Consider the following 12,858-nt stretch of genomic DNA (forward strand, 5'->3'; position numbering starts at 1 on the left):
TGCTAGTCTTTCCTAAAAAACAAAGCAGTAATTTAAATCAAACCTTTGAAGAGTGGGGGTACCTGTAATCAAAATACCCAATGTGAAATGTACTCTGCAATGCTTGTTATTAAAGGAATTAAAATTGCAGGATTATGGCAATCACCATCCACCAAATTAACAAAGATTAAAGACGGATAATACCAAGCACGATGAGAATGTGGAACAGCTGAAGCTATCATACACTGATAATGTGAGTGAAAAATGATACAGCCACTCATAACCTTTCTAGAAAACTGCTTGGCATTATGCTATAGATTGAATATTTAATAAGCAAGCAATCTCACTCTTGAGTGAATACCCAACAGAATTGAGTACATATATGGAGCAAAGACAAATGCCAACATGATTACAGCAGCATTGTATATAACAGTCTTGCAGAATCCAATTGTCCATTTATAGTAAAATAGATAAGCAACTTCTGGGATGTTCTACAATGGACATACAGCACGTGGCATTGGAGGTTGTATGCTTCTTTATGCCTGGATCATTACTCAGAGTTATATTTGTGAGGTTTATCAGTGCGATTAAGCTTGTAGCAGTAGCTTGAATAGTTCCACAGACATAACTGTGAGTAAATAAGCGACACACAACAAACGTATAACATATGAATCCATGAGTGGACATTCCAAAAACAGAGAAAATTGATGTATGACAGTAGAAATCGGTATTTACCTATGGGGAAAAGGGAGATGTGGCAATTAGGAATAACGGATAGGGAAGGGTTGGGTCTCTGTGGTAAAGATAATGTTTGATTTTTGGGCCAGGGTCATTGTCACATGAGCATGTTTATGCTGTGACTCAGTGTATCCACTGAACTTATCCAATGTATGTGCTTTTTCCTCTACATATTGCATACTTTTATACCAATGTTCATGTAAAATTATATCAAGCAACTCAAAAAGAAACCAAACCTGATATAAAAAGATGTGACTGAGTTAGAAACTCTGAAAACTAATCCTACATAAAGAGAGGACCAGAGAACTTCAGAGCCGATAAGACAGGAAACACAGTTAGCCAAACAGGTGAAAAGAAAGGAGAAAAAAAAAATTTTTAAAGAAGAAAGACATATGCTGCGCAGAAAGATGAGCTTATCTTTATAGGATTACAGAGGGAGAAAATGGAGACGGGAGGAGACAATATGCATAGCGACAATAGCTTAGATTTTTCTAGAAGGGATGAAAAGACAATTCAGGCAGCAGAACAAATATCAAGCATAATAAAAAGAAGTTCATATTCCTGGATAGCATAGTGGAAGTGCAGAATACCAGAGACAGAGAAGATGCTCAAAGCTTCCAGAGAGGAGAGACCGTACCCACAGAGCAGGGAAGTCAGACTGACGGTAAACAATGAAAAGACAAAGGAGAGTTGAATTACTTATTCAAAGGGGAAGAAAAATAGCAGCCTGATGAGAACTTTATACAAAAAAAAAAAAAAAGAAAGAAAGAAAAAACAGCTTTTAAGACTGAAAGATAGTCTTTCAAGTTAAAGAAAAATATAAGCACAATGGAGGAGACAGGCATATAACCTGTGGTCAATCTGCTCCCGTGCCATTGTGATTATTAGATTTTATACGTCTGCTGAAATGAAAAATCATAAATGACATAGTGATATATTCTAACTTAAATTTATCAAGTCTTTACAATCTACTAATATATAAGAAATAAGAGTAGGGGAAAAAATAAATCAAACAATACCCCTGGAGGCAATCAGAAAAAAAAAAAAAAAAAGAACAGATTAATAATATATTCACAAGTCAGTGTCATAAAAATATAACTGTTTTAGATTAAAGGACACTTAAAGTCCACAACTGGATGCATTCAATGATTCCAAGTGTGATCTGATTTAGGCAAAACAGCTATAAAAGGCATATTTTGGATAATTTAAAATATTTGAATTTGAAACAGTTATTTGCAGGTATCAAGGAATGATTTTTACTTTTGATAATTTTATAAATGTCATTTGGCTAGGTAGAAATAGGTAATTTTGAAAGAGGTATCCAGAAGTTAAAAATACCATTTTTTAAGTTTTAAATAAAGCAATTATTTTCAAACAAATCATAACATTTAAGATCAATAGATATTTCAAAGAAATAACTAAATGATGCTCTTTAGTATGAAAGGAGAAGTCCATCTCTCAGGGAGGGTCTGGGTGGGAAAGGATTTCCTGTAAACTATGTGCCCCACTCCCTGGTCCCCCTCAGGGAGGTTGAATGATTAATCTGGAGGTTAGGTGACAGGCAGTAATCTGCATTTCTTAATTGAATGAAGCTAGTATTTGGTGGGAGGAGTACAAACATTTGGGAATTTGATCTATGTTCCTTTTCTTAAGAACCAAGCCAATGGGGATTAAAAAAAAAAGAAACAAAACAAAAAATCAGCAATAGCACCTACTCTGCAGACCTGGATGTTAGCTGCGTGGGTCACAGGTCTTTATCTGGGATAGGAAATCAGCAAGCCCATTTTTGTCTATTGCACTAAGCTATGTTACTTAACTAAGCTTATCAAGCAACAAGGTTGATAATATGCTTTTCCATTTATGGACACTTTAATTGTATTTTTAAGTCGGTTTATTTCTCAATTGGAGAAGAGTGGTATTTTCTCCCAGATTCCACAGAATCTGGGAAATCTGATTCAAGATCAGATTCAAGTGGCAGAAAAACTTGAGAAATTAAAAAAAAAAAATGGAGAACCAAATAACTAGCAGTGATTAGTCACTTTGTATGCAATTGAACTGAGTTGTTGTATTTACATAGGCAAATGTCCATTTCCAGAGAGCTGGGGTATCAAGTCCATGCCTTAAGCAAAAGTGTGGTCCTTAGAAAAACCTGGTATGTAGGGAAAATACAGTGCATGCCAGTTTCGGGTAACTTGTTTTGGGTAACTTGAAGGAAACATCTGAGAAACGTGAAATTCGAGGTCTAAGGAAACAGGTACCAAGGTAAGATGCATTAAAGGGGAGCAAAGCAAGACAATGACAGAGTGCATGCAAGTCTGAATTGAATGGTAATCTGATGGGAGACATCTCCTTGGTAAAGTGGTCTCATTAAGCGTCTTGAGGTAAGCATCACGAGGTGTATGTTGTGTCATTCACCTATGGAAGATTTTGGAAGAAACGATACTTCTGAATGTCACATTTCAAGCTACAGAAAACTCTTCAAGCCAAAATGTAGAGGAATATGTTAGAAAACAAACATCTGGTTCAGTAGACAAGGAAACGACAAAGAACGCACTTAAACAGAGCAAAAATTTCTAGACCTCATGTGGAAAAAAGGAGGACAGATTTAATCATTGTATTATTAACTTAGACATGCAACTGAGTCCTCTGAAATGACTTTCAGAACAGCAAAGGTAAATAAAACACCAGAGGCATCACTCATTTCAGCAGAAAAAGATGAATTCAGCACGCTGGGTATGGGAATACAGTGGAGCATATTTATAAAGGGATCAGTGCTCACCCAGGACCTTGGGCACAGCCTTTGAAAGCATCGTGACAGCTTTGCTTAGGGTGACTACTTGGCTGAAACAAAAAGGGAATGAGAAAGAAAACTCTGGAGGAAAATTTCACAGATATAGGAAATTCTATAACAAGGTCCAGAGAAATAGTTTCTGTCAAAGGATTCAAATTACCTGCTTACAAGGGAAAGCAAAAGCTATGTCACTAGTCAGCAGCCCAATCCTAGCATCCCGTGGATACCGGAAATATGGAGTAGCAGGGAAGAGGCTTTGAACACTAGAAGGAAGATACAGGCTGACTATTTAGATGAGGGAGAATTTCCCTATGAGCTTATTAAAGGGACAATGAACACTTTTTATTTCTTAATATCATTTTATGTGAGAGTTCGGGATGCGAATGTGTCCTTGCTCCTAACATATGGTAAATAAATGTTGTGAGTTTCGCTGAGTGATTTCTCCAGGTTTATCTTAGTTTTAAAGATTAGGGAACCTATACAACCACAATTAACTGTCATCTTGATTATCTACAACTTTAATATACAATTAAAGTCTTTCCAAAATCCTGGCATTTACCTCCCTGTCCTCCTCTTCACCGTTCTGTTTCAGCCCATCACTGTTGGTCATCACCAGACCACGTAACCACGCAGTGACTACTCTCCTCCTGCCTCCTTTCTGACTGCCACTTTCTCCCTACTTCACCCAGTTTAACTTCACTGTTAATTCTCTTAACTACTCCTTTGCTTACACCTTTAACTCCCTAGCCATCCTTTTGTTTAATTGTGCTTCCTTGGCAAAACCATAAGCCTGGTAAAATCTAAATCTATCCTTAATATAAATGAAGTGGAAAGTGAATCATTTTTATAACCATACCAGAGCAACCAGTAAGCCAGTCTATTTCTGAAAAATCAAGCTATGTGATACCTCTATTAAAAAACAAGATTTTTTTTTTTAAATAATGATACACACAAAATGAAAAATGTTGGTAGTCTCTTGAAAATACAAAGAGAATAAATGATAATATAAGTATAGATAAATTTAGGGGATAGGTTTTCATCAAAATAACACGATAGTTAAATGTCAAATTACAGAGTGGGTGAATAAGAGTAATATTTTGAATCAATAAGTTTTTTTTTTGGTCTGGGATAATTAAGAATTCATCTAGATTAACTAGAAAAAGATAGACATCTCAAATAAAAATGGGCAATAAACATAATGAAATCTTGATTAGATTAAGAGCATTAGAAGAAAACAAGAAGCCTATAGTGAAATACCTCTCCTGCCCCCAGAGCTGGAAAAAAAACAGAAATCACAAACGATACCAATTGTTGGTAAATATGTGGATGAGAATTCTTATACACTTATGGAGAGTGTGTAAATTGACTTAACTACTTTAGAAAACTAGTTTTCTATTGCTGTTATCTACTAAATCGTGATATATTCAAATTAGCAAGTGTCACATATACTATGATGCAACAATTTTGCTATAAATATATGCCAAATGGAAATGAACACAATGAGCATATATAGCAGGAGACATGGACTAAAATGTTACAGCTACATTATTTGTAATAACACCAAACCAGTAAATGGCAATCAACTGTATAATGAGCAAGTAAAATATGTTATTTTTAAAATGTATCAACTGTAATTTAGCGCAAAAACTTGAATTAACCTTGTAGGTATAATATTGAATGGAAAAAATAAAAAAGAGAACACAAGGCCCATGATTCCAGTGGCTAATGAAAGAAATTTGCAATACTGTTATATAATAAAAGCTTAAAGGAAAACCAGGAATTAGCCAAAATTTCTGAACTGTAGAAAGGCAAGAAAGAAGATCTGTATAAAGAAAGAGTAAGTGACAGCCATGAAATTAAAAGATGCTTGCTCCTTGAAAGAAAAGCTATGACAAACCTAGACGGCTTATTAAAAAAACAGAGACATGACTTTGTGATTAGGAAAAAGTGAGATCTAAGTCTCTATTTTCAAGGAGAGATGAGGCAAGCAGAAAGGCAACACAGAGATAACAGGCATTTATAATTTCTCAAGAATTTCATTTATTAAGTTATAAGAATACACAGATAATATGGTTGTTTATTTATTTGTGCTGTTATGAATCTTGCTTTTTTCAATCATGAATTAAAATATATTTCTGGTGAATTCTCTTTCATGGCCTTGTTTGGCTGGAATAACTCTCAGAAACACTAGTAAATGACATTTTAATAAAAATATTTTCAAGCTTAATAGGAAGCAAAAGACTGGACCAGAATGTTCATTATTTATCAGAAAATAATAGGCATGTATGGATGTGAGAGTTGGACAATAAAGAAAGCTGAGTGACAAAGAATTGATGCTTTTGAACTGTGCTGTTGGGGAAGACTCTTGAGAGTCCCTTGGACTGCAAGGAGATCCAACCAGTCCATCCTAAAGGAGGTCAGTCCTGAATATTCATTGGAAGGACTGATGCTGAAGCTGAAGCTCCAGTATTTTGGCCACCTGATGTGAAGAGCTGACTCATTTGAAAAGACCCCTATGCTGGGAAAGATTGAGGGCAGGAGGAGAAGGGGATGACAGAGGATGAGATGGTTGGATGGCATCACTGACTCAATGAACATGGGTTTGGGTAAACGCCAGGAGTTGGTGATGGACAGGGAGGCCTGGCGTGCTGCACTTCATGGGGTCACACGTGAAGTCTCACAGGACTCGCAGGACTGAATGACTGAACTGAACTGAACTCAATAGGCATTGAATATCAGTATGTGAGTGTTATGCCCGATGTCCGAATCCCCGAGTGGGAAGAGAGAAGGCCTCCAAGACAATGCAACTCGCAGGAAGGGAAGTTTATTACTGACTCGAGCCAGGACTCTCCGCCCACAACCAACACAGTGGTGTGAGTCAGAGAGCCGCGAGCCCAAGCTGTTACACAAATTTATAGGGTGAGAAGCGGATTGGTTACACGTTTGCAAAGCAATTTCATTGGTCAATACTTTAGCGCGCACGCGCGGGACTTTCCTGGGGGTTTCCGCCCCGTTCCTAATTTCCTAATCGGCAACCAGCGGTCAGTATTAAGTGAAAGCTAATTGGTCCTAATTGGCTAATTGGTTGTATCCAGGTGGCCTGATAATCTTACCAAGTAGGAAGGCCTACTCCTAATCTAAGCTGCATTACTTCTGCTTGCCTCACAGTGAGTAGTCTAAACAAAATGATATAGGCTGTGAATGCTTCTGGAAAGTTTTCTGTTATTATTTTTTAATACATAGTTACATTCAAAACTCCTTGAATGTTATATACTGTCTGTCCCAAGTTGCAACCAGAAAGATGCATACACAAGAGAATATAGCTCTTGTAATAGAAGCAAAATCAGCGATAGGGGTAAAAGATGTATTCCAGTTAGCTTAAATATCATGAGAACTCTTGAGTAAAATGTGTTTTATTTGAACCTGGTGAAAGTCCTTTATAGCCTAGAATTAATGAGGAGAAATTGTGTATATTTGCTACTGTGATTTAGAGATATAATTTTTTTGTCTTTATTTACTTAAGCCAGGATATGACACTGATGATATCAAGTAAGAAGTTCACTACATACCGAAGAGTTGCTGATTTTTTTTTTTTTTTTTAAACTCTAACTCCAAGAATTGGCTGCAACCACTTCTTTCTGTGAAGCCTCTCTAATTGGGAAGGTGAGTTCTAGATGTCATGTCCACTCACTTCAACTGAGGAGTCCCCATATTCTGTCAGTGTCAATGACAATTAGTGCCAGTCTTCACACTAGTGAGCGGCATGGGAAACTGGTAGGAATCAGCTAATAGTTTGTACAATATGAAATGCCAGACTTTAGGCAGGCATCTGACCTGACCATTTTCACATAGTTCTTTGTTCGACCATCTGACAATACATATAGGTTGTTTTATATCCAAGGAGGAAGTCAAATTAACATTGCAAAAATAATATAACATTGCAGTGTATATCCAAACAGCTAAGAGTAACTTAAAGTCAAATGTAAACAAACAATAAAGCAACTCTTAGAGTTCCTTTGATAAGACACCTCAATATTTATTCACTGTGGTCCTAAACACACAGATCCATGCGCATGTACACAAAGCAGAGTTTGACAAAATTAGCGTACATAGACTACTAGCATTTGACCTTAACTATTCTGAGTTTCAGCAATACGTTTTCAGGCTTCAATGATAATGTGAACCATGAACTTCCAGATGTTCGAGCTCAATGTAGAAAAGGCAGAGGAACCAGAAACCAGAGATCAAATTACCAGCATCTGTTGGATCACTGAAAAAAACAGAGAGCTCCAGAAAAATATCTACTTCTGCTTTTTTGACTATGTCTAAACCTTTGACTGTGTGGATCAAAACAGACTGTGTGAATCACAACAAACTGTGGAAAATTCTGAAAGAGATGGGAATACCAGACCACCTGACCTGCCTCCTGAGAATTCTGTATGCAGGTCAGGAAGCAACAGTTAGAACTGGACATGGAACAACAGACTGGTTCCAAATTGGGAAAGGAGTATGTCAAGGCTGTATAATGTCACCCTGCTTATTTAACTTATATGCAGAGTACATCATGAGAAACGCTGGACTGGAAGAAGCACAAGCTGGAATCAAGATTGCTGGGAGAAATATCAATAACCTCAGATAGGCAGATGATACCACCCTTATGGCAGAAAGTGAAGAGGAACTAAAAAGCCTCATGATGAAAGTAAAAGAGGAGAGTGAAAAAGTTGGCTTAAAATTCCATTCAAAAAACTAAGATCTTGGCATCTGGTCCCATCACTTCATGCCAAATAGATGGGGAAACAATGGAAACAGTGAGATATTTTATATTTTGGGCCTCCAACATCACTGCAGATGGTGACTGCAGCCATGAAAATAAAAGATGCTTGCTCCTTGGAAATAGAGCTATGACCAACCCAGATAGTGTATTAAAAAGCAGAGACATTATTTGCCAACAAAAGTCCCTCTAGTCAAAGCTATGATTTTTCCAATAGTCATGTATGGATGTCAGAGTTGGAACCAGATGGCTTCACAGTTGAATTTTACCAAACATTTCAGTTCAGTTCAGTTCAGTCGTTCAGTTGTGTCCAACTCTCTGCGACCCCATGAATCGCAGCATGCCAGGCTTCCCTGATCATCACCAAGCTGAAGTTTACTCAAACTCACGCCCATCGAGTCTGTGATGCCATCCAGCCATCTCATCCTCTGCCATCCCCTTCTCCTCCTGCCCCCAATCCCTCCCAGCATCAGGGTTTTTTCCAATGAGTCAACTCTTCACATCACGTGGCCAAAGTATTTGAGTTTCAGCTTCAGCATCAGTCCTTCCAATGAACACCCAGGACTGATCTCCTTTAGGATGGACTGGTTGGATCTCCTTGCAGTCCAAGGGACTCTCAAGAGTCTTCCCCAACACCACAGTTCAAAAGCATCAAATTTTCGGCGCTCAGCTTTCCTCACAGTCCAACTCTCACATCCATACATGACCACTGGGAAAACCATAGCCTTGACTAGATGGACCTTTGTTGGCAAAGTAATGTCTCTGCTTTTTAATATGCTATCTAGGTTAGTCATAACTTTCCTTCCAAGGAGCAAGTGTCTTTTAATTTCATGGCTGCAATCACCATCTGCAGTGATTTTGGAGCCCAAAAAAATAAAGTCTGACACTGTTTCCACTGTCTCACTATCTATTTGCCATGAAGTGATGGGACCAGATGCCATGATCTTAGTTTTCTGAATGTTGAGTTTTAAGTCAACTTTTTCACTCTCTTCTTTCACTTTCATCAAGAGGCTTTTTAGTTCTTCTTTGCTTTCTGCCATAAGGGTGGTGTCATCTGCATATCTGAGGTTAACAATATTTCTTCCTGCAATCTTGATTCCAGCTTGTGCTTCTTCCAGCCCAGAGTTTCTCATGATGTATTCTGCATATAAGTTAAATAAGCAGGGTGAAAATATACAGCCTTGACGTGCTCATTTTCCTACTTGGAACCAGTCTGTTGTCCCATGTCCAGTTCTAACTGTCGCTTCCTGACATGCATACAGGTTTCTCAGGAGGCAAGTCTGGTGGTCTGGTATTCCCATCTCTTTAAGAATTTTCCACAGTTTATTGCGATCCACATAATCAAAGGCTTTGGCATAGTCAATAAAACAAAAATAGATGTTTTTCTGGAACTCTCTCGCTTTTTCGATGATCCAGTGGATGTTGGCAATTTGATCTCTGGTTCCTCTGCCTTTTCTAAAACCAGCTTGAATATCTGGAATTTCACGGTTCATGTATTGCTGAAGCCTAGCTTGGAGAATTTTAAGCATTACTTTACTAGCGTGTGAGATGAGTGCAATTGTGCAGTAGTTTGAGCATTCTTTGGCATTGCCTTTCTTGGGGATTGGAATGAAAACTGACCTTTTCCAGTCCTGTGGCCACTGCTGAGTTTTCCAAATTTGCTGGCATATTGAGTGCAGCACTTTCACAGCATCATCTTCAGGATGTGAAATAGCTCAACTAGAATTCCATCACCTCCACTAGCTTTGTTCGTAGTGATGCTTTCTAAGGCCCACCTGACTTCACATTCCAGGATGTCTGGCTCTAGGTGAGTGATCACACCATCATGATTATCTGGGTCGTGAAGATCTTTTTTGTACAGTTCTTCTGTGTATTCTTGCCACCACTTGTTAATATCTTCTGCTTCTGTTAGGTCCATACCATTTCTGTCCTTTATCGAACCCATCTTTGAGTGAAATTTCCCTTGTTATCTCTAATTTTCTTGAAGAGATCTCTAGTCTTTCCCATTCTGTTGTTTTCCTCTATTTCTTTGCATTGATCGCTGAGTAAGGCTTTCTTATATCTCCTTGCTATTCTTTGGAACTCTGCATTCAAATGGGAATATCTTTCCTTTTCTCCTTTGCTTTTCACTTCTCTTTTTTTCACAGCTGTTTGTAAGGCCTCCTCAGACAACCATTTTGCCTTTTTGCACTTCTTTTCCATAGGGATGGTCTTGATCCCTGTCTCCTGTACAATGTCATGAACCTCTGTCCATAGTTCATCAGGCTCTCTGTCTATCAGATCTAGTCCCTTAAATCTATTTCTCACTTCCACTGTATAACAGTAAGGGATTTGATTTAGGTCATACCTGAATGGTCTAGTGGTTTTCCCTACTCTCTTCAGTTTAAGTCTGAATTTGGCAATAAGGAGTTCACAATCTGAGCCACAGTCAGTTCCCGGTCTTGTTTTTAGAGAAGTGTTTATATTAATTCTTGCCAAATAATTCCAAAAAAATTGCAGAGGAAAGAATACTTCTGAAGTCATGCTGTGAGGCCAGAATTACCCTGATTATAAAACCAGACAGATACCACAAAAAGCTATTGGGATCCTACGTGAATGGCCTATTTGTTTCCTCTACTTTCTTTAATCTCATTCTGAATTTGGCAATAAGGAGAAATGGGCGAGGGAGATTAAAAAAATACAGACTTCCAGTTACAAACTAAATGAGTCACAGGGATGAACTGTACTCTTAATGTATTCAATAAGCATGTAATGTTTTTGTATGATGACAAAGATGGTCAAACGTTATAATCTTTAAGTTAAAAGATTAAGGAATACTAGGATATAGTATGCAATGTGACTAGTATAATTAACACTGTTTCATGTAATATATGAAAGGAGTTAATCCTAAGAATTCTCATCACATAGGAATTATTTTTCTTTTTCTTTTATTTCTATATGAGATTTTGGATGATCACTAAGTTTATTGTGATAATCATTTGATGATGCATGTAAGTCAAATCATTGTGCTCTGTACCTTAATCTAGATAATCATAGCAACTAAAACAGCAGCAATATCCACTGGAACAAGGAATATGCTGTGTTTGACAGTGTCATTTGTTTTCCTCGGTGGCTCAGATGGTAAAGAATCTGCAGGCAATGCAGCAGACCCCAGCTTGATCCCTGGCAAGATCCCCTGGAGAAGGGAATGGCAACCCACTCCACTATACGTGCCTGGAAAATTCCATGAACAGAGGAGCTGTGTGTGCTTCCATCCATGGGGTCACAAAGAGTCAGACATGACTGAGTGGCTAACAACTTCACCTTTATCCAGTCAATATTCCTGAGAACAACCACTAGAGCTGTAGATCTGTCAAAAATGATTGTCCCTTAACAAGTCTGAGAGGTGTTTGTAAGCATCTGATATGATGAATTTAAGTCTTATTTCTGTAGGTTATATGCAAAGTAGGCTTTCCTAGTATAAGGATATATGTACAAAACATGATAAAATTTTAAACATTTTCAGAGTTTGAAACAAAGTGATGGCTGTTTCCTTCCATATGCTACAGAAATCCATTGCTAGAATTTAAAAATACTATTTGAGATATTTCATGACTGTCACCCTAAATCTGGAACATCTTAGCTTGGTATCTACGAGCTGTGAAACATGACTTCAAGATTCCATACTCTTGCTTAATTTGTAAACATATTTATTGCATATTTAAATTATACCAAGTGCTCTGTCACAGACTTCTCTTTCATGACTTGATTTTATCTTATTCAGAAAAAAAAGAAAAAAATATACTATCATGCTCCTTCTGTAGGTGAAGTCACAGAGCTCAGTAAACAGTTACATTACATATAAGTTGCTGAATACTCTGTAAAACTACATAGTCATGAATATATATGATAGTCCAGATTTAAGTCCAAGTGTTCTGATTCCACTGACCTTGGAATTCTGGTTATCAATAATGGATATTTTGCCTCCAGAAAGATACTGTGCAATTTCGTTTTCCTTGCTAATGGTTGTGGTGAAGAGATTCAGGATGGTGAGGTGGATGGGAGAGGGGTTTGTTTCTGGAGTGAAATTGGATCAGAGATGCAAAGAGAAAGCATGAACTTCTGCGTGGATAAAAATGTCAGAGAAAAGCAATCTATTGTGGAGCTCTCCATATCTGTTAGAGATTCTGATAGCTGTTTAAAATGCACCGCGTCATTTAAACCACAGAAACAGACTAGGTGGGTATTTTAACCTGAAGAAGCTCGGGTGGAGAGTGGCGATGTGGACTCCCAAAGTCAAACACTTGAGCTTGGGCGTTCATAGTTGGTAGTTGATTAGATCATTGAAACACTCTGTCCTGAACCTCAGTATTCACCATTTTGAGAGTCTCAAAACAGAGTCAGATCTGTTCTCAGCCAGCTATTTGTACAGTTTTCCATTCAGCTTCAAGTTCCTGTTGTAGGTTTTGTGTGCTAATTATATTGTCAGACCAGAATGGGGAACAGATATCACTGAAGTGGGAGGAGGAATCCCACCCTCCATAGGAGTGAGGCTGCTCCTTTAATTCACAAGATGGGAAATGATATCTCACTTCACTTT

Source organism: Cervus canadensis, chromosome 12 (genome assembly GCF_019320065.1).
Source record: "Cervus canadensis isolate Bull #8, Minnesota chromosome 12, ASM1932006v1, whole genome shotgun sequence".
Taxonomy (NCBI): domain Eukaryota; kingdom Metazoa; phylum Chordata; class Mammalia; order Artiodactyla; family Cervidae; genus Cervus; species Cervus canadensis.